Source organism: Scylla paramamosain, chromosome 4 (genome assembly GCF_035594125.1).
Source record: "Scylla paramamosain isolate STU-SP2022 chromosome 4, ASM3559412v1, whole genome shotgun sequence".
In the NCBI taxonomy this organism is placed as follows: Eukaryota; Metazoa; Arthropoda; class Malacostraca; order Decapoda; family Portunidae; genus Scylla; species Scylla paramamosain.
In genome coordinates, this window is record NC_087154.1 from 36929658 (window position 1) to 36954526 (window position 24869).

General features: G+C 47.5%; 3 non-coding genes across 3 annotated transcripts; all 3 read right to left on the reverse strand.

Annotated features, from left to right (window-relative positions):
• Window positions 1–20879: 20879 nt before the first annotated feature.
• Window positions 20880–20951, reverse strand: Trnae-cuc (transfer RNA glutamic acid (anticodon CUC)). Its single transcript has one exon. It is a non-coding gene; the product is annotated as a tRNA-Glu (tRNA).
• Window positions 20952–21034: 83 nt separating this feature from the next.
• On the reverse strand, window positions 21035–21106 carry Trnae-cuc (transfer RNA glutamic acid (anticodon CUC)). The gene has a single exon. It is a non-coding gene; the product is annotated as a tRNA-Glu (tRNA).
• An 85-nt stretch (window positions 21107–21191) lies between these two features.
• On the reverse strand, window positions 21192–21263 carry Trnae-cuc (transfer RNA glutamic acid (anticodon CUC)). The gene has a single exon. It is a non-coding gene; the product is annotated as a tRNA-Glu (tRNA).
• Between the last annotated feature and the right edge of the window lie 3606 nt (window positions 21264–24869).

The following is a 24869-nucleotide window of genomic DNA, read 5'->3' on the forward strand; positions in this document are numbered from 1 at the left end:
TGGGATTGGTTCGCAGCCTTCGTGTGATCTCCCAGCGAGTCCCCGTCCCAGCACCGGCTAAAAGGGCTCTGGGCGAGGGTGGCGGGCGCGGGGTGAGGAGTGGGCGGGAGGCGTGGACTGGGCGTGAGGTGAGGGTGTTGGATGTTGGGTGGAGGCTGTGGGTGTGGTGTGAGGGTGGGGTGATGAGGCGGGCAGGTGGGTTTCTCCCCTGCCGGCCCCGCTCGGTGTGTGGCTCGGAGCGGCTGGCAAGTTACCTCCCTCCGGCGGCAGATTATATCATCAGGCCGTGAAAGCGTCTGACTACAATAATGCATTTCGTATTAATCACGAAAGCCGTATAATCTCACATTATTCCCGGGTAAGAATATAATGGTATTGTCAATGAGATATTGAAGTTGATAACTATGTTGCGTTATCGTGCTGTTTGTGAGGCGGGTGTTTGCGTGTGGAGGGTGACCTGGGCGGGGGAGGATCACCAGGATCACCGCCAGCACACCATCGTGCCGCGCCGCGCTGCCTCCACGCCCCGCCAGCACCTCATTAAAGGAAGGCTTCAAGGAACTTTTGTTTCCACTCGTTCCGCTCCGCTCGAGACCTCGGAGGTGCTGGTGCAAGCGGCCGTATATTAGCAAGTCTAATGTGAAACGGTCAGGCTCTGGACTTTTATGAGGTGCTGCTAGCTGGGGGAGAGGCGCGTGTGGGTGGTGAGGGTGAGGCACTGGATGGCGGGGGGAGAGGCGCTGTGCGTGGTGAATGGGGAGACGTTGGCGGCGGTGAGAGGGGAAGAGATAGGTGATGAAGGGGGAGGCGCCGGGCCGCAGTAAAGGTGTGTGTGTGGTGAGGGAGAGAAGCTGCGTGATGGAAAAGGTGGCGGGGAGGTGATGAGGGTTAAGAAAGGCGTGTGTGGGTGGGTGGGGGAGAGAAGAAGATTTGAGGGCGGGGAGGGAGAGAGAGAGAGAGAGAGAGAGAGAGAGAGAGAGAGAGAGAATTTGGGAGAGGGTTGAAGATCCTGCGTGGAACTTCATGTTGGTAAGAGAATGTGGATTTTTTCTTTTCTTTTTTTTTTTTTTTGCAACGGAGATTAGTAGTTTATGAGAACAATTAAATGGTTTGTTTACACAGATAGCGCTCCGTGTTGAGGTGAGAGAGGTGGGCAAATGAAAAGGTGGGGATAGGAAGGGGGAGAATAGGAGAGGGATGGGTAGAGACAAGGGAGGTGAGGGAAAAGGAAAGGAATGGGGAGGGAAGGGAAGAAGTGAGTAATGACAGTAACTGTGATGAGGGTCTGGAAAATGTGATAAAATGCATGAGATAACTGGAAGCTAATGTATATCCTAATGCCCCTTTTATTTGTATGTTAGCAAATGTGACTGGATGACTAAATAAAAGACTACACCTTTACAGCCACACTAAATAAAAGTCTACAAACATCACACTAAAATACAACTAATCTATCTACAAAGTGTTACCTTTAAAACACCAATGAGTAACACCAGCGGAACATAATATAATCTAAATCATGAGAACGCGGACCACACCCAGCCTTTCCCCTTCCGCCCTCGCCTTGCACGCCCAGATATAATTAGGGATGATCGTCTAATGGTCCGAGTTACTACGCTTAATGCCCTTAATAGCCACCCCCTCCCTGACTCCCTCGGTCACCAGCGAGTAAGTAATGTGTTATGATCCGTGGCGGGACCTCCTGCTCGGCCGCGCGTTCCTCTCCCTCCCTCTGCAACCTCGCTTCATAGGACGAGGAAGCTAGGCAGATGGAGGGGAAGAAAAGAAGTCGAGAGAATATTGACGAGAACATTAAAGTCTCCTAAGTCATCTGTTTGTATTTACAGAAGGCTCCTGCTGCTGAGTCCTCATGTAACCTCTCATTTTCTCTTCTCTCATCAGTTAAGCAACATTATGCCCATTAACCTCTTATGTGAGGCCGAAACAGGGCAGTGTAGGTCAGCAAAGATTCTTCCCTCATCTATATGTATTTAAAGAAGATTCCTACTGCTTTAAAACCTCATGTAACCTCACAGTTCTTCCTTTATCGGGTAACTAAAGTTAATAGTTGCATATATGAGGTCAATTAAGGACAAACTAGGCCACAATAATTTTCTAAGTCATATGTATGTGTTTAAGGAAGACTCTCACTGCTCTAAAATCTCATGTAATCTTACATTTCATCTTTTATCAGGTAAGTAAAGTTAATAGCTGTTTATGTGAGGTCGATTAAGGACACAGTAGGCCACAACAGTTTGCTGCGTCGCTTACTTATGTTTAAAGATTTCCACTGCTCTTAAACCTCAAGCAACCTCTTATTTCCTCTCTTATCAGTTTAACAAAGTTGATAGTTCTTTATGTGACGTCGATTAAGGTCACAGTAGGCCACAAAAGTTGCTGCCATCATGTATGTGTATTTAAAGAAGACTCCTACTGTTAAGTAACCTCATGTAGCTATCATTTCTTTTCTTATCAGCTAATTAAAGCTATCAGTTGTTTATGTGAGGTTGATCAAGAGCACACTAGACCACAAAAGTTTCCTCAGCCACCTACATTGTATAGCAAAAAAAAAAAAAAAAAAAATCGTCAGGTCCTTGTATCTTCGCTTTTATTTATTTAGTTTTCCTTCTCATCAGTTAAGTATAAAGCTACAAGTATTCTTTCACCAGTTCTTTACGCTGACGTCCTTTCCATCGCCGCTCCGTCCCCCGCCGCTATCAGTCTCATTGTCAGGTGATGCTGCCCACGTATATTCTGTCGTCACTAAATTTTCCCCAGTTAAGATGTTATCCGCCTTAATCCAAATGAATTTATTGAATGCTTCGTCTTGGGAGGGCGTGATCGCTCCCCCAAATCAAGGTGCTTTAGTGATGTGTAAACACCGACCACTCTCTCAGGCAGAGGGTCCTGGGAGGCTCACTGTGCTCTCGTCCTCTCCTCCCTCTCCCTTTTCTCCTCTCCTCTCCTCTCCTCTCCTCTCCTCTCCTCTCCTCTCTCTCTCTCTCTCTCTCTCTCTCTCTCTCTCTGGTCCCTCCCCCGCGCTGACCCGTAAGAGGAGGAGGAGGAGGAGGAGGCGGCTGATCACATGATATGTTTCTCGAGGCTGCCAACGTGCTATTACACATCGTAAAATGCAGTGTAAATTTCGTCCCCGTTGTCGTGGAGAATCGTGCCTGTCGTCACTACTTATCGCCGGAAGAACGCTACAAAAAAAAATCTATCTCTGGCGCTGATTATGGCGCGTTTGCACAGGTGAGGGTGGCTCGTATGCGGGGAGTATGCGGCGTGTATGAGGCGTGTATGAGGCGTGTATGCAGGAATTTCCCTCTGATGTGTATATGCACGTGCTAAAGCTGTCTGCGTACTGGCATAATGGCATAAGGGGAGTGAGGGAAGTATCAGGGTTTTCTACAGTGCGAGGGAACAGGTGGCTGGCGCTGTGGCTCCCCCAAACAAGACATTCCTCCTTGCCTTCCCTAAGTCGCCGAAGGGTCCACGAGACGAAGCAGAGGTGACCAGGACGCGGCAGATTCCTCTTTATGGGGAGTTGCTGGCACTTACATGGTGACGTGGGCGAGTTATTAGTTGTTATTAGGCGATAGGATCACGGCAGCAAGGAACAAAGGGCCCGTAATAGATACACCTGTGAAAGTCATGAAGCGCGACTCTCGGGTCCAGCCAGGTCAGCGGGACGCGAGGAAGCAACGCGGGATGATCGTTCTGTCAGCTAAATACAAGGTGGGGAGTACTAGAAAAAATAAACGGAGGCGGCTTATAAAAATAACTACACCTCTGTCGACTTGCGGAGCTCGAGTCCAAAATGTGTGACGTGGATTGTCCAGCGGTAAGCGGTACTACGTTAGAATCGATATTTCGCTTCGTATATAAAATGCGTATAAATACACTCAGACAAAAAAAAAAGTACCACATAACAAGAAAACGAGAAGGTAAGTCAAAGTTGAAGCGGCTTCGCAAAAAATAATAATAAAAAAAGTTATTGCTAAGAATTTCATGACAGGTCTAGATGAAATAAAATGCAAATTCCAATCGCAGTCAGAATAAAGTTGAAGTAAAGACAGACCACCCATACAATACCTTATGAAGCGATACCCTCCTTACTTCAAAATCATTATTATTCATTACCATTACATCATCACTCATACAGAAGCAGCACAAGCACATCACAGCACCACCAGAGACAGATGACACAGACACACACTCTACCATCCAAGACCCAGACAACTTTGAGCTTCACTTTCCCCTCCAGCAAGACGTGGCGGTGCGGCTCTTGTTGGCTGCGTCTCCAGGTGAGTAAGGGAACAAGGGGACGGGTAACAAAACATTTTATACTGAGCAAATTACAACGCTTACGAAGGCCGGCTCAAGGGCGTGTCGGGAGAGTTACGGCGACAGGTCGGGGGGAGGGTTAAAATACACATGCTGTCACCTGAACGCTACCTTGGTGGCGACGCGGCTCCCATGCACCATCAGCGCTGAGCATCAGGAGTGTAAAATGCTCAACAACCTCCATCCCGCTGCTCCTCGGAGTAAATCAAGGGGCATTAGTGCAATTAAGCTGTACCTGCACATTCTATACACATGCCTCGTTGTATTTTACCTTAGTTAAATGCATACTAACACAAGTGAGATGAATGGACGGCGGCGGGGAGGGAAGGGTACAAGGGGAAGAGGAAGACGAGAACAGGCAAGAACCTGGCAAGAGTTTCCCACAACATCCTGACTACGAGACATATTTTTACTACATTATTAAAAAAAGAATCATAAATCATCAGGAAAACGTAATCTTCATAATGGTATTTTTGCATAATTTCTTCCTATTTGAATCCCACGTTTGCCGGAGTGATGTAAAAGTATTTAAAGAAATATGCAAGAAAGATCTTATTATACAGTATGTCAATTTTAAGTTCTTACGGAAGAGGCGGCGTGGGAGAGTGTAGGGACTGGACTGTGCTGTGATGGGTGAATGGATTCGCCCACAATCAATACCTGAGGGAGAACCAAAGGGAAACGTCAGTAAGATGCAAGTTACGTAGACAAATGTACAAATAAATAGTTTGGTAATTGCTTGTAAAGATATAAAAGTAATATACAGTTTGGTGAAAGATATTACAGTAATGAATCCCTGACATCCTCCTCAACACACGAGCTTAGCACCTCGAGTCCCGCCCACCAGTCAGAGGTCCACCTGTGTTCCCCGCACCACACCTTGTATCTCCCTCACGACTTAGGACTCGAACTTCACCGCGCAAAAGGTACGAGTAGGATCTCAAAAAGAAGAGTACACGCAGGCTGTACTGGACCTCTCTTGACATAGAGCAAGCCGGCCTACAAAGCTGCGACCATTCGTTAATCGGTATTTTTCATTAGTCGCCTCAACGGCCTCGCTATAAAGAACCATACACATTCACTTATTTGACTTTCAAACCTTACATGTTTAGTATTTTTCCTTCCCTTCCAAAAACTCTGGTCGGTCTCAAATGAATATAAAATCATTCTCCAAGTTGCTTCATGAGGTTCCTTCTTTTCCAGCATCTCTCAAGGGTCATGCCCCCCACCAGTACTTCCTAGCACTAGCGCCGGCCCGCTCCGGCACGTCCTCGCCCTCAGGAGCCGCGTGACGGGCTGCCTCGTTGGCAAAACAAACACGAAAATGTATCATTGTCTGAATCAGAGTACCACGAACAGTCCCGCCTCTGAGGTGCTCGTGGTGTTGAGCTAAAGGGAAGCAGTGTGTCCTCCCGTGTGTGGGTTTCACCGCACTGACGTCCCCGAGGGCACCAGGTATTTATTTTGTCACGGCACCCACTTCTTAAATATCATAATTCCTACATATTAAATAAAGATGAGTAACAAGCCATCTTTTTTCCCGCTAGTGGCAAGAATACCTGGCAGCGAGGTGGCCGGGCGGCGAGGGGCAGGGCAGGGCAGGGAGGGCTTCCCGCAAGGCGCCTCTATTGTTCTGCCAACACACAGCCACAATATCGGATCCGCGTCCATTGTGCGCGCTCAGGCTCTGTGGGTCTCTTACACGACACTGCTAATTATCCTCCGCGGTATTCAGGCCGAGTCTTATTTACCGTAATGGCGGGACGTAATGCATGCGTGTTTTATCTGATGGCGGGCCTTCGTCTAGGCGTCCACGCACGCACGCACACACACACACACACACACACACACACACACACACACACACACACACACACACACACACACACACACACACACACACACACTGCCCAGGTCCTTAACTTGAGAAGGAACGACAGACGCGGCCCTTTACCACGTCTGGCACAGAGCTGCTCCGGGTCGCCTGTGATCTGGACGTCATCGGCTGTGGACCTGATGACAGAGGCGGGCGGCGAGGCGTATTAGTTAATGCCTTGCTGTGGTCGCCGCCTCGCCAGGTCGACTCCAGGCTTTCATTGTGCGAGCGTCACTGCCACGTCGCGCGCTTATAATTATACATCAGTTTTGCGCAATTATTTCTCCCGCATCGCTTTCCTTTCGTGCCGCGCCGACTGACCTCTTACGCCAGTTCCATTCGGGTGTTTTCTTTCTAAAGGGTGAGTCCTTTATCACGCGTGTCAGTCACATGACCCAGATGATGATGAGGGCAAGGAAGGAACGCTTCATGTACGTACACACACACACACACACACACACACACACACACACACACACACATTACATGGTCACAGTAACAATCACAGCACATTTTTCCCCACACACGACACCCCACAAATGTCTCTCTCTCTCTCTCTCTCTCTCTCTCTCTCTCTCTCTCTCTCTCTCTCTCTCTCTCTCTCTCTCTCTCTCTCTCTCTTTCTCTCACACACAGACGCACTCAAACGCACGAGTAGTTTAGTTCAAAATCACAGAGCGGGGTCATGGGGACCGAGCAGGGACAAAGTAACCCGGAGGAGGCGGTGAGGGGAGGGAGGGAGGGAAGGCAGGGAAGAGGGACAGGGTGGACGGAGGGAGAAAGGGTAGGGAGAGAGGCAGATGAGCAAGAAAAGAGTGTAGGAGAGAGAGAGAGAGAGAGAGAGAGAGAGAGAGAGAGAGAGAGAGAGAGAGACAAGTAACCAAGATGAAGCAGACTCAAGGAAGGTCCCCGAAGTAAGAAAATAAATGAAAATATCAAGCGATCAATACGGAAAGTGACCTAAAAGTATTCCTTCCTCTGGGTTTACACATAACGAATGTTTCCGCACGGGTGAAAGAATGAAGAAAGTGAGAGGAATGAGATATGAGCTGAGGGAAAGAAGAGAACAAACTCCGCGTATTTTTTGCCTCGTTAACAAATAAATCAGATACAAAGGAAGGAGGAGGAGAAGATTTTTGGACGTATTCTCTGATTAAATTATTTCTTTTAGCCCGAAATTAATGGAATATATAGCCGGTTAGTTACAAAGAACATAGAAGAATGGTGTTTAGATTATACTGCGCTGTGCCGCGTTGCTCGCCTCAGTCTTTCTGTACCTAATGTTCTGTATTGCTATAATCGGTGCTCAAGTAACATACCTCAAACACTGCCGCTGTATTTATCCTATTCTGTCAATTTTGAGTCATAGGTTTGGGTGGAAGTCTCCTTATAAAGCTTGACAATTGATGAATTCTTAGATCAGAGGACTTTATGTTGAGGGAAAACTTTAAAATTCAGTGGAAGTAATTGTGGCACTCACTCCCACTATGTTTAATGTTTTTTTTATTTTTTTTATGCCATTATCAAGTCCTCTTTCCTGCTGATAATCTCCTTACAAGACCTGACAGTAGATGTATTCTTAGATCAGAGGCGTTGGGTTATGGGAAAATGTGTAATTAAGTGGAAGTGTGTGGCAGATATCTTGATTTCTGACCATAACTGTACCTTAAATTAATGTACTGGAATCACCCTAATGTACTGGAATCACCACCACCACAATGATAACTCTCATCACGTCACCACCACAATACCGAACATCACCTCCTCACCAGTACCACCATCATCACCACAGTCATCCCAGCATCACTATTTCAAACTCCTCTTCGCATCTCCCTTTCACCACAATCTCATCACCCTAACTCCCCACATGTGTCACCCTGCTTCCTGCCTCCCCTCCACCTCCCTCTCCTCCCCTCCATCAACACAACACCACTCCTCATTAACTCTCATTTGATAGCCCGTCCGCATCCTCTAGACATCACCACCACCGCCACCACCAATGTAACCACTATCACCACCCTTACTCTTACGTACAATACCACAAGAATATTGTATATATGTAATGGGAGGATTGTGATAGAAATGCATAATAGTGAGCGAGAGTCCTCCCTCCTCTCTTTCTCTCTCTCTCTCTCTCTCTCTCTCTCTCTCTCTCTCTCTCTCTGGTAATTACTTTCTATACCACCTTGTCCTCCTTCATCTTGTACACCACCACAACTTGTACACGCACTGCACGCCACACAGCACTCACTCTCTCACCGCTCCCTCTGTCTCATACCACTCTCACAGCCACATTACAGACCAGCGGAGGAGCATCTGTCCTGTGAAATCAAGTGTATATAGTGTGGGGATTACTTTTAGCTTCTGTCTTGGCTTTAAGTCCCCTCTCTTATCACAGCCTCTTTCAGAAGTGAGCGGCGCCTGGCTGCAGCGGTGCGCACGCCGTCACCCTCCAACGATTAGCCACTTATTATAAGACTGATCATTATATATACTGCTTCCCGGATCTGCAGTTTTGGTTTACAGTAAGTACACCTTTCAAGATATCACGGCTCTTTCAAAATGTTTAAATGTCTGATGATTATATGTATAATGCTTGTAGGAGAAAACTGGCGAGCCTCTCGTGGGAAGGTCTCACCGCCGACGAAAAGCGGGTAAATGAGCTAATTGGGACCCGAGTGAGGGGGCCAAGTAGCAATCTGGCCGGCGCCGCCCGGTAAGTTATGGCGCCGCCCGGTTAATGAGCGTAAAACACCTAATTTACCCTCGTTACCAACAAGAAATTCTGCGATATTTATTTCTTCATCATCTCAAACAGCTAATTCGTCCTCTGATCACTTCCTTGCGTGCGCCGCCTCGGGGACATGCGCGCCAGACGTGCTCAGGACCCGCCACTCTTCAGGCCACTTAAACTTGAAGAAAAAAGTTTGCACATGGAACGCGATAGAAAATCAATTAAGCGTCGGGCGGAAAGGTAGGCTTAGCGCGCCTCCTCTCAGGTGCGGCTCCTTCCTTTATTACCCGATCCTGATTTATAATCGGTTTTGAGATTAATGGTCTATTTGCCGGGTGATCAGCGCCGATTTCTTACCCGTAATTTATTTACTATTTCCATTAATACCTGTCCCGTTACGGATAATGAGGCAGCTTCACTCACACGGACGGCCGCGGCGGTGCGGCACGGGACTGGCCTCGTTTAGTATGCATTATCTCAATTACTCGCAGCATCCCATACATCGGGATCCTATGGCGGCGCGGGGCTGAGGGAGTGTATCAGTGCCGGTCACGAGAACTCTTACTGTCGCTGATCTTAACGTGCCTCTTTGTTATGAGACTCCTGCACCACCATCTGGCAACTGGCGGCAGGCCTGCCTCGTCCTCCGCCGCTTGGCCACGACTCAAAACTCATTAATGACTTTACATTTTCGTGTTTCATAACGAAGCTTTTCCGTGTACGCGTCAGGTTAGCGGCGTGCTTAGATTTATACGGCTCATTTGGTGCCTGTGAGGTGCAGGTGGAGTAATTACCGGAGTCCCGCGGCGGAGGAGAATGAGGCGGGGCAGGGAAGGGCTGCTCAAACTAAATGCTTCCTAATTTTAAGATCCTGAGTTCTCAATATTTCTTCGACGATCTCGCATCGACCATGTCCGCCCGCACAGACACGTCGGCTGCCTAGCCAGAGTCACGCGCGAGCACCTTCCCCCGCAGCCCCTATGCTGGCCAGACCTGCACGGCCTCGCCCTCGCCATGCCGCCGTGTTTCTTCCTTCGCAGCAAACACAAACCAGACTCGGTGCCCTTTGTGCTTATGATGATCTTCACGTAGCAGGCTGAGCCGCGCTACAAGCAGCTTCCTTGTTCCTGCTGTCCGCCTGCCTTGCCTGTGTTCGGTGTCAGTGGAGGGCATGAGGTGCGTGCCTGCCGCGACCAGGGCGAGCACCATGCTGACTTAGTGGTCCCTTCACCCCACGACGCCACTAAGGTGAGTCTAAAGAAACTTAATTCTTAGAACAAAGAAGATAATGTGTGTAAGTTATTAAAGAATTAAAACAGTAAATGACTCAATTATAATTGTTACAACACGGGAGCCATGCAGTGCAAAGAACCTGGTAGTGGATGGAATGCACTGCCAGCATTTTCAGGATGACATTCTCACGTATCAGTCAGAGGCTTTTCTTACTACAGGAGGTAAGATCTTAAGGAGTTTTGAATACTCATCTTGTCATTCACTGTAATGAGGTTTGAGTAGCTGAAGAACTTAGAGAATGGCACTCCTCGGCCTTATGCTGACATCAGGCACACAAAACTTCCGATATGCACAAAACAGTTTACAGCGGAGAGACGCCACACTTAATCGCTTACTTCGACACGTATCACACACTGCTGACCTAAATAACAGGCATTCGTGCATATCCATCACGTCTAGTTAGGCACCAGCACACGGGCGCTCGTGGTGGGTAAGCACCTCGTAACAATAACACAGGCACTCCCCTCCCGCTTTCACCCGCATTATGACCAAAGAACATTCCTCATGACCATCCATGATAGTAACATTACCTTCAGGCTGTTCGCTTACCTCTTCCTTCCTTGCTTCATACCCTTGTTCCTTCCATCTCTCTAATAACTTTCACCCCTCTCTCCTCTTCCCTCCCTTTCTTTCTTCATTACCCTCTTTTTTTCTAACTTTCATGTGCTTTTTTTCCTTCCTTCCTTCCTGTCTTCTTTCCCTCCAGTTTTCACCTCACATCTTCCCTCCCTCACTTTCTATCATCCTTCCCTTCTTTTCCTCCATTCCTCTACCATAATTCATCCTTCCTTCACTTCCTTTCTTCTTCTGTTAACCTTCTCTTTCCCCACGTCCTTCCCTCCCTCCCTGGTGCTGACGCTGGGTGGCCGCGACGCTCATTCAGAAGGCGACCACGTCCCTCCCTGCTGTTGCGCTCTTTGTAATTGCTATTGTGACTAGAATGAAGTGCTTCCATTGGCTACGTTACTGCTGGTTTTGCACAACGGTAAAACACTCATAAATGGATAACGAGTACGGAGTAAGTGAGTGATTATCCAAACGGCGCTATTAACGTGTGTGTGTGTGTGTGTGTGTGTGTGTGTGTGTGTGTGTGTCCTAAGTGAGTTCCTGTGCCCGGAGCGATTAAGAGGGACAGACAGACGCACTAACAGCTGTGTACTCTCCTTGCAGCAATTACTCACGCGACGGGGAGCATCAGAAGCACAGGAATATTAAGAGAGAATGCGTCTATGCGTCTCTCCAACTGGATAATGCAGTGGGCAAAGATAAGTTAAGTCATTCAGCCTTCTCGTCCCACATCAACGCTGCCTCCCGTAATGATGGCATGAGTAACTGAAAGAGAGAGATTCTTTTTTCTTTTGTTATGAAAGTAAGAGTAAAATAAGGAAGTGAAATACGTTGACGTTTTCGAGTATATAATGTATGAGAGAGTACATTTAAAGGGTATACGCAAAGTGAATAGAATAGAAGTCAAATTTTATAACAAGTTCATGTATAATATATGTAAGAGTAAAATGAGAAAATTACTTACATATTCACCTCCTGGATTACTTATACCCATCCCGCCCCTCGCTTTTCTCTGTCCTCCGCCGTTTCCTTTTTCTATAATGACTTCATGATGGATCTGTGGACACCAAACTGCCTGTGACTCCCGCAAAACAACACTCCGGCAGCGACCTCTACAGGAAACGTCATCTGACCCGACCCAAGACTTAAAATATGGCGTGAAGGTATGTCTGTATCTGTGTCTGTATCTGTGTTTGTGTGTGTGTGTGTGTGTGTGTATTCTTGGCATCGGTTCGGCTTTGGTGACCGTACTCATGTTGTCTCTTTCATACAATTACCCGACTGAGAGGAAGCGAAGGACAAGTAAATAGAGGTGACTGATGATGTTGCGTTCAGACCACTCAGGAGATGATGACCAAGATTATGATGATGAAGATGAACACTCACATATATGCGTACCCGGCAAGGGAAATGTATTAGTAGGAGTAGTGGTAGTAGTTGCAGTATCAGAGAAAAAAGCAGATGAGGGTTCATGATGGGAGTGACTGGAAATATACTTACTAAAACTCTTGATGATAAAGATAATTGATCATGGCGAGGATTATAATACAGAAGAGAGAGAGACTTAAAGAAGAAAATAACTGCTTTGATTCTGGCGATGGAGAAGATGATTCATGAGAGAAAGAAAACTATGATATATTGAAGGATATAAAAAAGGACTGCATGAAGACTAAACTGTCTGAGAAAAGCAACGACAACAAAAAAGACACCCCGAATAAATAAATAAAAAAAAGCCCTGATTTTGACAATAGAGAATATGACTCGTGAGAGAAATAAATAAAATAAAAAAATATAAGACTGCATGAACAACAAACTCACCGAAATAGCAGAAACACCAGTTGCATTTTACTATCATTACTTCATCTACCTCTACTACTACTACTACTGCCACTACTTCTGCTACGAACTGCCTTCCCTACCAACACACTTTATCTCCCTTCCCGTCCACCAAACTATCTACCTAGTGACCACTGACCCACCCATCCACCGGTCCAGTATACGTGCGTCCACTAGCGATATATTGTTACATCTCCTCCACTTGTAGCAACTGTCGAAGAGTTTTGTCTCCCGCCCCTCGTGTGCTGGTTAGATTAATTGGTTTGTCTCCTCCCTGAACGCTCAATACAACGATGCATCTCCCGCCTGTCCCCGCACTGCTCATGTCCCTCTCCGTCTCTCCCGCCCAAAATAGGAACTGTGAAACCTTACCTGATCTCTCAATTGGCCACCGTTCACCTGCCTGTCTCTCTCTCTCTCTCTCTCTCTCTCTCTCTCTCTCTCTCTCTCTCTCTCTCTCTCTCTCTCTCTCTCTCTCTCTCTTCCGGAGAAGTCACCAGGCGGGGTAATGCCACCATAACAGTTGGCCATAAGAGGAAGGCAGCTGGACTCTCAAACACTCCCACAACAACATGAACAAGAAACTCCCTTGTGGAAATCTAGTGTTTTTGTGTCTTGAGAGAGAGAGAGAGAGAGAGAGAGAGAGAGAGAGAGAGAGAGAGAGAGAGAGAGAGAGAGAAAGCCAAAAGGAAGGCGGGTAGGAAAACGGAGCGGGGAGGTACTACAAGGTTGCCTCGCCTCCCACCACGCTGCGGGACGAGGCTTCTGTCTGATTAATTTACACACAATGGCAGCGTGGGACAGCCCGGCTATTTCAATTTCTAATGGAGCATAATGCATCACAACATGTCAAATTACACCTGGGAAGCTTAACAAAGGGTGCAAGGGGCTTTTTTTTTCCCTTCTCCCTTCCCCCATCCAGCTAGCCAGTACTCACCCTCCTTACCCCAGCCCCTGACCCGCACCACAATCTAACCTGCAAAATTTACAAACAATACAGTGCCTGGGGACCATTTTTGGTGTCCTGGATGCCAAGCAGACTTGATGAATCGCATAATCGCTTAGGTGCGTGGCTCGGTATGTTGGTGGGCGCGGTGGACACAGCCTGATGGAGCATAACTAACGCCGTGTCCATCCCAGTCTCTCCTCAAACAGCTGCTGGTTGTGATAGGAGAGAGAAAGAGAGAGAGAGAGAGAGAGAGAGAGAGAGAGAGAGAGAGAGAGAGAGAGAGAGAGAGAGAGAGAGAGAGAGAGAGAGAGAGAGAGACTGACTGCCATTCGATGTGGTTTGCGACATGATGGGCGCGGGACACACACACACACACACACACACACACACACACACACACACACACAGACACACATCATAACAACGTTCAATAATGAGGTCTCTGTTATGAAAGATTTTTTTGTTCTCGACAGCTTCCCAGTATACGAGCATTACAATGAGACCAGCCGTGTCGTTTGCAATAACTCAACATCACCGTGACATGAGATGATTACAAACTCCACGTGATGTAAGATCCGTGGGAAGGAATTAAAAAAAAAAAAACACTACTACAACTACTGAAAAATTAAGAAAACGTGTGGTGGATGCTTTAGAGTGTATAATAGTACATGTGTTTCAGGTACCATTCTTATTTCTTTTTTTGCTTCCATTCCAACAAAACAACAAAGAAATCATTTTTTTTTTTTAAGCTACGAGTCTCTCTTTTACAGCCTCGCATATGTAAGTGTTATCGGCATTGGTACTATGAATTGTCAGTTGCATCAAGAGACTGGTTATGATTTATTCAGATTCCGCTTGTCTTTCTCCTCCTCTTCCTCCTCCTTCTTCTCTTTTAGCTTCGTCTCTTTATAATACTCCTTTTCTTCCATGTAGCTCCTTTCCCATTACTTCCTCCTCTTCAGCCTCTTTTTCCATCTAATGCTATTCCTTCCCCTCCACTTCCCTGTACCTCCTTTCCCCATTTCTCCTCTTCTTCCTCTTGTTCTCCTAATAATATCCCCACCCTACTTTTCCCCACTGTATCTCCCATTTCTCGTCCTCTGTATGTTGTCTCCTAATAATATTCCCTTTCCTTCTCTCTCTCCACTCTAACTGCTCCCTCATTTCTTCCTCCCCCTCCGTCTCTTTCTCTTCTTCCTTGGCCGCCGTGTTGTGTCTAGCCGGGAACTCCTCTTTTCAAAATATTGGAGGGAAGGCGTGTAATGAAGTGCAAATGAAACGTGTGAACGAAACACGAAGGAAACTCTGCAACTACATGAAAAACGACGAGGAATTCTGACACAGACTTGAGAATAACGACAGAGAGAGAGAGAGAGAGAGAGAGAGAGAGAGAGAGAGAGAGAGAGAGAGAGAGAGAGACGCGAGGTGCACTTGTCCGGATAAAGGAAGCAGGCGGGCAGGGCAGGCGAGGTCATTCACACTCACGCCTCTCCTCCTCCTCCTCCTTCTCCTCCTCCTCCTCCTCCTACTCCTACTCCTTCTACTCAGCCACGGGACCACGATCGTAACACTAACCTAATGAAGCCTCCACGTACTAGTGCTCCTCGCTGCCATGTGGGTATAATCTATTCAGAGTGGCGGTGGCAGATGGCAGGATAAGCGTGATACGTACTGTTTGCTGTGCTAAGTGCATATCGGTACTGGGGTATCAGTCATAGTATCTGTGTTATTGTAATAGTAAATAGAGTGTATGTATATAAAGAGTGTCAATTCTCTCACGAGTGTATGGGTGAAATTATACTTATTTTCTTGGGTAAACAAGTGTAGTTAGTATGTCCATGTGTTATTTTTCGTTATTTTGTAGGGAGATGATAAGATGTTATGCATTCTCAAGCGTTACCTGTGTTACTTTACGTTACTTTATAAAGATGGGATTAGGTACAGTGAATTCCTGGTATTATCCCCACTATTCTCACACAGAGGTAATTACTTAGAGTACAGTACAGCATCTTGATTCGGTATCGGGGAAAATAAAAATTGCCGTGTCCTGGAAGCGACGGCCTCCAGGGCGGAACACGGGCAAGTGAGTCCACCTCCCCTGTTCCTCGTCAGCCGCACAGGATTCTTCGGCACGGTAAACAATGAAGGTCTCCAAAGGTTATCCCATAAGTCCACCTGCCAAGATAAGCTCGTCAAAGTCACCCGCACCTTTCATGACTGAGGCTGCGGGCGAGGAGTGAACCTGCAGAGGCTATACCATCCCCCGCTGCCCTATCGCCCCTTCCCTCCCTCCCTCCTTCCCCTTCCCTGCATGACGGAGAATCTTCATGCTTGGTCTCCGCGGCGCGATTGCTCTCCCCCCAGGCTTCCTCGTGAAGAGTTTTGAGATTTATGTTCCACCTGAGACCACCGGCGAGGGTCACTGGTCTGGCTTCAGGTAACGTGGCTTCAGGACACACGGAGCTTTCATATGCTTAGTGGGGTATAGACAGTCACCCTTCACACACACGTACAGGAGGAGGTAGGGGAAGACGCAGCACCGGCCAGGACAGGGACGGAGTGATCTGGGGACATGGAGTCTGATAGCGATCTAATTTATTGGCGTGATTGAGTGACGTTTGTGGGTGTAATCCCGGCATATATTGCGGCGTACATAAGCACCGAGGGAGTTTAAGTCAGTGAACCCCGAACTTGAGGCAGCTCCCCGGGCCTGGAGGAGCAGGCACGACATGCACACACTGTCAGCAAGGTTTTTGTCTTCATCTTATATCACTAATGAGCGCTTTACGAGGCTTTAATTTTATTCCGCACAGAGACAAACGCTTGTTTTCTACTTTTAATCACCGTCTCTCCCAATTCTGATTAACTCTTAACAACATTTTTTATCAACAATCATCGTTTGAGAATTATGTCCATTATTTGAGAAATAATCAAGAATAAACAATTGTACAGGACTGAAGAGAGAGAGAGAGAGAGAGAGAGAGAGAGAGAGAGAGAGAGAGTGCACACACACACACACACACACACACACACACACTGACAAACAGACACAAAAACAGACAGACAGACTCCCAGGCACACAAAAAAGACACAGACACACACATATAAACAAAATTGAACACGTCTGCTCGGGACACACACACCCTTCCCCACCTTCCTGGACGCGGCACATGGAGCGGCAAGAAAAAGACACGGCTGTGGGTCCATCGGGAACTCTGGCAAAATAACACACTCCCGGAAAGGCCTGATGCGCTGGGTGGCAGGCATCGGCGGCGCCCTATCAGGCCAGCGTCCACGAGCAACATTCCGCCGCGCTCATCAAAGTCCACGTCTGATACCGAAACATGGACATGATTTTCGTTAATATACTCACCACAGGCTCTCATTACTCCCACGTAACCAGGTAAGCAGGGCCGGCATGCGTTATCTGGGTGCTACTGGTTAGTTCGTGTGTACCTGTGACGAAGTAGGTATTCATTTTTTCTTTTTTTCTGGCATGTGTTAACTGTTGCTGTTTTAAGTCTTGTAGGAATTTAGGGTAATGGATTACAGTGTGTTGCTATGCCTTAAATGTCTGTTATTTGAGTTACCTGTCTGAAGATTGTTCCTTCTTTCGCCTTGAAGAATGTGTGTTATTTTTCTTTTACTATTGTCAGTTGTTCCTCTTGAACCACACGATCTCGAAGCTTATCAGGACTGAACAGGAAATTCAGATTGATCCTATTAGTGTGGGGTTTTAATATCCCTTGTTATTTGAGTTAAGTGTCTCTAAAGAGGATCGTTTCCCTTAAATTTTCTTGTTTCGTTGGCCATCGAGCGGCTTGACGGGACCTTGTTATCAGTCCTCGCCCACGACCATCCTGCAACACTTAAAGCCACTCCGGGGATCCTCAAGCTGCTCACTGTACTCACCGGCCTTTATCTTAATGATCTTACTAAATCAATGAACCCAGAAAGACATTTACAATTTACTTAAAATCGCAATAAGTTGTATGTTACATGAAGTGGACAGAAGAAGAAAGTATAATCATCACTGCCATACGAGCATATGGAATGCTAAAAGATTACCCCATCTCTGGTACCTATAAAATCTTTCTTTAAATGCAACCATGGCTTTACCTTAAAATAAATAACTAAGAAAAGACTTTCATAACATCTCAGGTAATTTTACAATCCCTCTTTTCATGCTAAAAAGTTCGTCTAAATGTGTTTCTCACACAAATGTCTTTATAGCTTATTTAGTCACAATCACAGCATTTAGTGATGTTGAACAATCAAATATATATATATATATATATATATATATATATATATATATATATATATATATATATATATATATATATATATATATATATATATATATATATATATATACAGAAAAATCAATAATTCTCGGAAAGCTATCAAAAGTACTTTAACATTAGCTTCATCAATCATTTTTAAAATGGATTTTCTAAATGTCGCGAATTCCTAGATGGTCTTCCAATCCATTCATGATAATTACACGTTCATTGCTCCTCACTCAAACGAAAACAACATTAAGTGCTCTTATTAATGAAAACTTTACACATTCTTCAATACTATAAATTCTCAAGTTCTCAAGCATCTTAGAAAAATAATAATTCAAACTCTTGGTCTCAGCGCCACTCAGTGTCCCCGAGCAGACGAGAAGAAGGTGCAGCCATACGCCGTAAATCACAAGAAAAGCAAGAAGCGACACGGCAAACAAGCACACGGGTTCACTCGTATATCACCAACTGGATCAGCTTGGGCAGTGAGGACCCTCCAGTAGATGAGATCAGAAGGAGGGGAAGGAAAAGAACTGGAGACGAGATCAGGGAGAGAAGGAAGGGAGGAGGAGGGAAGAAAGGGAGAAGCAGGAGATAAAAGAACACAGGGTCATGAGGGGAGAACAAAAGCAGGCCATGGGAAAAAGATGACTGGAGAGCAGAACATGAACACGATGATCTCTTCAAAGGGGAAAAATTGTAGGTGGAAAACACGAAAGCTTGCAGCACGAGGGTGCTCAAAGGAGGGAGAGGACATCCTGCAGGAAGAAAAAGGCCAAAAGGGAATGCTGTCCCCCTTAATCTGCTACACACGTGCTCTTGGAAGTCATGAATATGTGCGGCATTGTAGTTTGATCAGGCAGAGGGGCTCTCTCTCTCTCTCTCTCTCTCTCTCTCTCTCTCTCTCTCTCTCTCTCTCTCTCTCGGGAGAAGTCGTCAAGGGGTTGCAAGGGTTAGTCCAGCATTGAGAGAAGAGTATTAGTTTTCACCTGAGTCCCTCCTGTAGTCCGAAGTATCGTCCTGCCAGCTGGTGGCCACAGTGCCTCCGCGGCATCTACGCCTTGAGGTCTTCTTCTCCTTGATGTCAGTTCGAAGGCTTAGTTCAACCTCAAGGAAAAGTCTACAATAAAAATGAAATAAAATGCCTCGTAAAAGAGTTAATCAAAAACAGGTTTTAAAATGCGAGAAGCTCCCAGCGGGGCGCAGGACGAACTTCACTTGTTTCAGCGGGCCAGATGGGAGGAACCGCGCCGCACGGCATCTTGCAATATATCATCACGTTGAGGAGATGCGTCAGCTGCCTGGTGTCCGAACCGCAGGAAAATTTTGCGAGCTCTGTCCGCCCTGCTCACTGCCTTCTGCGGCTACCAAGAGTACACCGCCAGGAGCCGCGCCCTGACACCAGAGTGACGGTCCCCGTCGGCCGCCTCCCCGCCTTGCCCTCAGCCACGCCTCGCAGCATGGACCAATTGAAAGGGTGGAAAAGAGAGGTTCATATAAGGAGTGGTGTGTGTATTCCCTAAAGACTCTCCTGTCCGTGGCCCGCTCAAGCAGATGACGCGGGAACGGCCCCTAGTGTTTCGAGAGTTTTCGGAACATATAATTAAATCTGCCTGAAGGTGAGAATCTTAGCTCGAGCTGCAGGGGATCCCCGAAAGGCTGCCGGGTCGAGGGTGTTCATATGCTGCGCATCGAGAGAAAATATTGAGTATGGCCGCCAAAGAGGAGGAGGCACGCTGGCATGATGGACCGGGAGGGAAATTTCACACTGGCATGAGAGGACACGAAGGAGGTGAAGAAGGACGAGGGAGGAGAATGGAGACGAAAGGAAAGAAGAGAGGAAAGGGGAGAGGTGAAAGGGGAGATAAGGAGCTCGGACACGCATGGGAACTGAGCGGCGAGAGTGAACAATATGCAAAGTTCTGAGTGAAGAGCGTTGAGGTGCAGATTAAAAAGAACGTGAGAGAAGAAATAACTAATGGTAAATTGAGAGATCCTGCTACGTCATGCAGTCCAAATGTTCTCCACCTAAGGATAATATTGCACTGAGAGGTCCTGCCACGCCATGCAATCCAACTGTTCCCCACCAAAGGATAATATTGCATTTTTTTTTATCTCTCTGTGATAATTATCCAACAATGAAATACTGCTTCCTTTTCATAGCATAATTTGATCACCTGCTTACTGTTATCCTCAAGCACATGCTGGTCAATATCATTCATTTACCAAAAGAAGGAAAAGGAGAATAACACTCGCCGTCCACATACATAAAACGCACACACACACACACACACACACACACACACACCCTCTATTGCTCTCCGTGCAGGACCCGCTGTGGGGACGCGTGGATGTGTGTGAAGTAATATATTTATATCATGTGTCTGACTTCATGAATACCTCGTCTTGCCTGCCCCAAGCAAGTCCTGTGAGCCTCGCGCTGCGCCACTTGACGCATCTAAGGTTACAATCATCATTACAAAATCACTTCATTAAACAAAAATCATGACATGTTCGATAACAGCACTGAAGATCCAGTCACTGAAGAGAATATCATAATGAGGACAATGAGCGAGAGATGACCGACATGCACCTCGGCTCTCAACAAAGTGAGGCGCGTGTGCAAAAAGCGAATACCAAGATGCGATCTGCGTTGGTTTATTTGTGAAAATGGAAGCAAGCCAAGGCATGAATAAATGAGGAAAAAACGTCAGCAAGCGTTCATTGCCAGAGACAAGGATACTTTTTGGGCGGCTGTTTTGGTGTGCGGTGCATGGACGTAGCGGGGCAGCGCGCCAACACCAGGCAGCACACGCCGGCCAGGCATCCCGTTGCTGCCACTGGCTCAGCAAGCAGTAGTGGTCAGTGTTGTGAACATGTGTTACATTGTCACATCGTGCCCTGACGACAGGAATGACTGTGAATAGTGTTGTGCTGCCGTTCTTGCATTGTGGGGGAAAAACCCATCACACTTGAGAAAATAATTTCCCGTGCCGGGAATCGAACCCGGGCCTCGCGGGTGAGAGCCGCGTATCCTAGCCACTAGACCACACGGGATATAGGAAAGAGATACTGCATGGTGTTATAGTATTTTCCTTGTAATGTGGCAGGAAATACCCTCCACATCTAGAAAAAACAGCTTCCCGTGCCGGGAATCGAACCCGGGCCTCGCGGGTGAGAGCCGCGTATCCTAGCCACTAGACCACACGGGACATACGGAATGAAACACTCAGCATGGACTGACGCTGTCTTTCTTGTATTGTGGAGGAAAATACCCTTCACATCTAGGAAAACAGCTTCCCGTGCCGGGAATCGAACCCGGGCCTCGCGGGTGAGAGCCGCGTATCCTAGCCACTAGACCACACGGGACGTACGTAATGAGAGCAAAGATCTTGTTATATAAACAAAACGTGATCACATTTGTTAAATTAGGATTTGTGGTGTAGTGAGAAGAATAAGAGCGCTACATTCATGTATTAAAACACAGAAATACACACGTACTCCCGCCCCAATGTTCCGCCACGAAGCGCGGCGTCAGGGTACTCCATGTGCAGCAGATCACTCATCTTCAGTCTCTTGGTTCCTTTTCCCTCATCATGCATCACCGCAGTGGTGTTGTTGACTGTGCGACAGCACAACACATCACAGACATGTAAGGAAGCTGAGCTTATGTTCTAAGCAGAAAACACAGCGCACCTGATCTAGAGGAACACCCTGCCATTGCACCAAGATCACCACACAATGCTGCATTGCTGCCCGCCGCTGTTGCAGTAATGAAATATTGCGCATATTTTCACCACCTCGCTATCCAGTCATTATTCATAATTACAGTCGTATCAGCATCGTGTAGCACCACCCTACAAGATTCTGTAACACCTTTTGTGCAGCGCCATGACAGGACGCTGTTCTGCGCACACACCCGCAGGCCGGGACAGAGAGGGGCACCGCCGGGAGTCAAGGCTTCGGGAGCCGCCACGCTGTGCATCATCGATTAGCAAATTTTTCTCGTTATTTACAGCTTTTGTCTTGGGAAAATTTCACACAACTTACATATTCATGCGTTATCTGCGTCATCGCAGGCGGGTGACGGAAATATTGGCGAGTATTTCCATAAGGGCCCGAGGGGTCAGGCGCTGCACCGTGGTAATGGGCGGCCATCACAGGTGCCGGAGCGGGCCCTCCTCTCACCTCCACCCGCACTATCTCCGCCCTATCGCCACAATCTCCCTGTACCAATTAGTCGGGCCAGTGACGACCCTAACTCAGTCGCTCAAGACATCCCAGCCCGTCAGCCCGGTTGTCAGTGGGTGTGGGCGGGTGAGGGCGGAGGCCACCCGCTGCACCACTCTCAAACCCAGTCGGCGGGCGGGCGTGGAAACGTGCACAGAAATTTCACAGGCGAATAAAGAAAGAATGTGCACACAAAGTAAGCGATGATGCGGCGCGCGTTATTTAGAGATTCATATTATGCTGTCTTTGTGTGTTCCGATTACAGGTGAATCGCAGCCGCTCCAGAACCAGACCCTGTTCCGTCCCTCTCCCTTCCCTCCTCTCCCTATCCCCGTAAAGCGACGTAGGCAAGTGCAAGTCAGTGGCTGGACCTCTTGGTGGCGCCTCGGCTACTCTCTCTCTCTCTCTCTCTCTCTCTCTCTCTCTCTCTCTCTCTCTCTCTCTCTCAAGGAGGGTTCACAGGATGCCTCGCGCGCCAAGGGAAAGGCCTCCCTGTGCTGGAACGACCGAGTGGATTCCTTAAGTCAAGCCACAAATTTAAATCCAGACAAATGAATGCAAATGATTTGGTCTCAGTGTCCCGCCGCGCTCTCCCTCCATTGTATGTCTTCGCTCAATTACTCAGTGAATTATTTATATACAGCGTATTAATTAACTATACTTATTAATAACTTCACAATTAATTATGCATACGCTTCTGACGTAAGACTGTAGCGAGAGATAATTGTATTCGTAGCATAATGCCTCACCAATAAATCCTAACGCACTCAATAACTCCGTAAAAAATATATATGGAGGTGGCAAGAAAAGTGACTATGCGCCGAGTCATGAATGAGGCAAAGGAAGACTTTTTCAAGCGGCGGAAATTGCGGCAGGAGTCCCCTACCCACCACTCTGGGGGCCTGTGGCTGCATCCCTCCTCGCCCTGTAACACTACTCTGCTTAATTCCCCAAACCTCAGAAAATATGAAAGAGAAATATGATATAGCTGGAGAATCGCGAATATTAAGCGAGGCAAATTCCCCTGAGGCACCCCAGTGGGCAGCTAACACAGGCTGTGATGTATAAGCAGCGCCCTGTGTTGTGATGTCTCTATCAGCATACAAAATAATCACCTTCTTCTCCCACACGTTTCACTATGCGTTCAAAATTGTACGGCCCCCGAAGGCCTGTGGTTCTACCTTATGATCAGGCGTCCTACAGGGGGCCGGGTGGCGCCCGCGTCTCATGTTTGCGTCACCCCGAGCGAACCAAGAGACACGTCCAGCAGCAACGCGGGGAACCTCACCTTCACTGGCCCAACAAATATTCTCTCGCGTTTAGCATGATTTTCAGTAACTTCTGAGCCAAGGTTCATTACGACGTACGTTTCCCCGTGGCAACTAAACTCTAAGGACGAGCTCGAGTAGGGCGAGAGGACGATGGGGATGGGCTGAGGCTCAGGACGCTTCTCTACGCTGGTCCCGCAAATTGGCTCGAGCCTCGACGTTAAGGGATTCAAACACGGCTGGAAGTGATTGTTGCCTGGCCGCCCGCAGCCACGGAGGTGTGGTCCCCGCTGAAATATCATCACCCTAATGACTAAATCTGACCCGAACACCTGCTGCATCACGCTCCGCTGTCTCTTTCTCGTGTTGTGCTGCACACGCTGGCCAGCCAAGTCTCAACAATTTCTGCCGTACTGTTGACGTGTGATGATTAAAATCATCATGAATATTGTACCTGCAGATGGCAGAGATCTTTAAATGAGAGAAATATAAAAGTTTGCATGCGAGTTAAGGCAAAATATATGTAAAAACTGGATTACAAGCAATATTACATATAATTGGTAGGATTTATGCTTCAGTGGACACAAAAAAATATCATTGTTCCTCATGCAGGTATTTCTCAGATTCCTGACAATAACATACACGTCCTCTTACTCATGAAAGTTTCTTCTCCCAACAGTTCCAATATCTTAAGTTGCATATATGCGAACGACTTACTTTTAAGATATCCAGTGATGCATTTTCATGACAACAGATAGCCTCTGATCACCTATACCTATAAACATGAATATCGAGTTTGTACAGCGAGAGATTTGCATCCCCCTACCCTGGTGTTATCGGGGCAGCATCAATCTGGCGCTCCTTGCCCGTCACGCGTACGCCAGCATCCATCACTGCGGCCCTCCTTAACCCTGCACCCCTTCGCCGCGGCCCTCCATCTCGCCCCACGCCCGCCACTATGCAATTGGCAGCTCGTCTAAATAGGCCCGTGGGCGGCTAGGCAGGCGGGTCGGCCGAGGCCTGGGACTCTAAATACCTAACATTACCACCTGAGATTCACTCCATCACATCTCGCGGCTCCATTACCGCGGTAACTGCACGCCCAGTGCTAGAAAGAAGTCGTTGGAAGCAATTTAAGACCGATAATCGCCATTAATCAGGAGGCTGGTGCATGATTAAGGAAGAAATTGCGGCCATTATTATTCAGGGTGAGGGTGATAGCGGTCAGCCACGAAGGCATTAATGATTCAAGGGATCGATTAGAAATTCTGATTACGCTCTGATCTCCACGCCGTGGCCCGGCGCTTGGCTATGGGAAGGGGCGCGGCGGGCGTGCGGGCTGTGCGGTCTCCCACGACGCACACCTTGGACAGGAAACACCCCGCGCCAGCCGCCATTCCCCAACGCGAGCCTGCGGCGTCCCGGCCTTGCCGAGCCCCAGGTTGCTTGATTCTGCCTGGTCCTGCTGCTGCTGCTC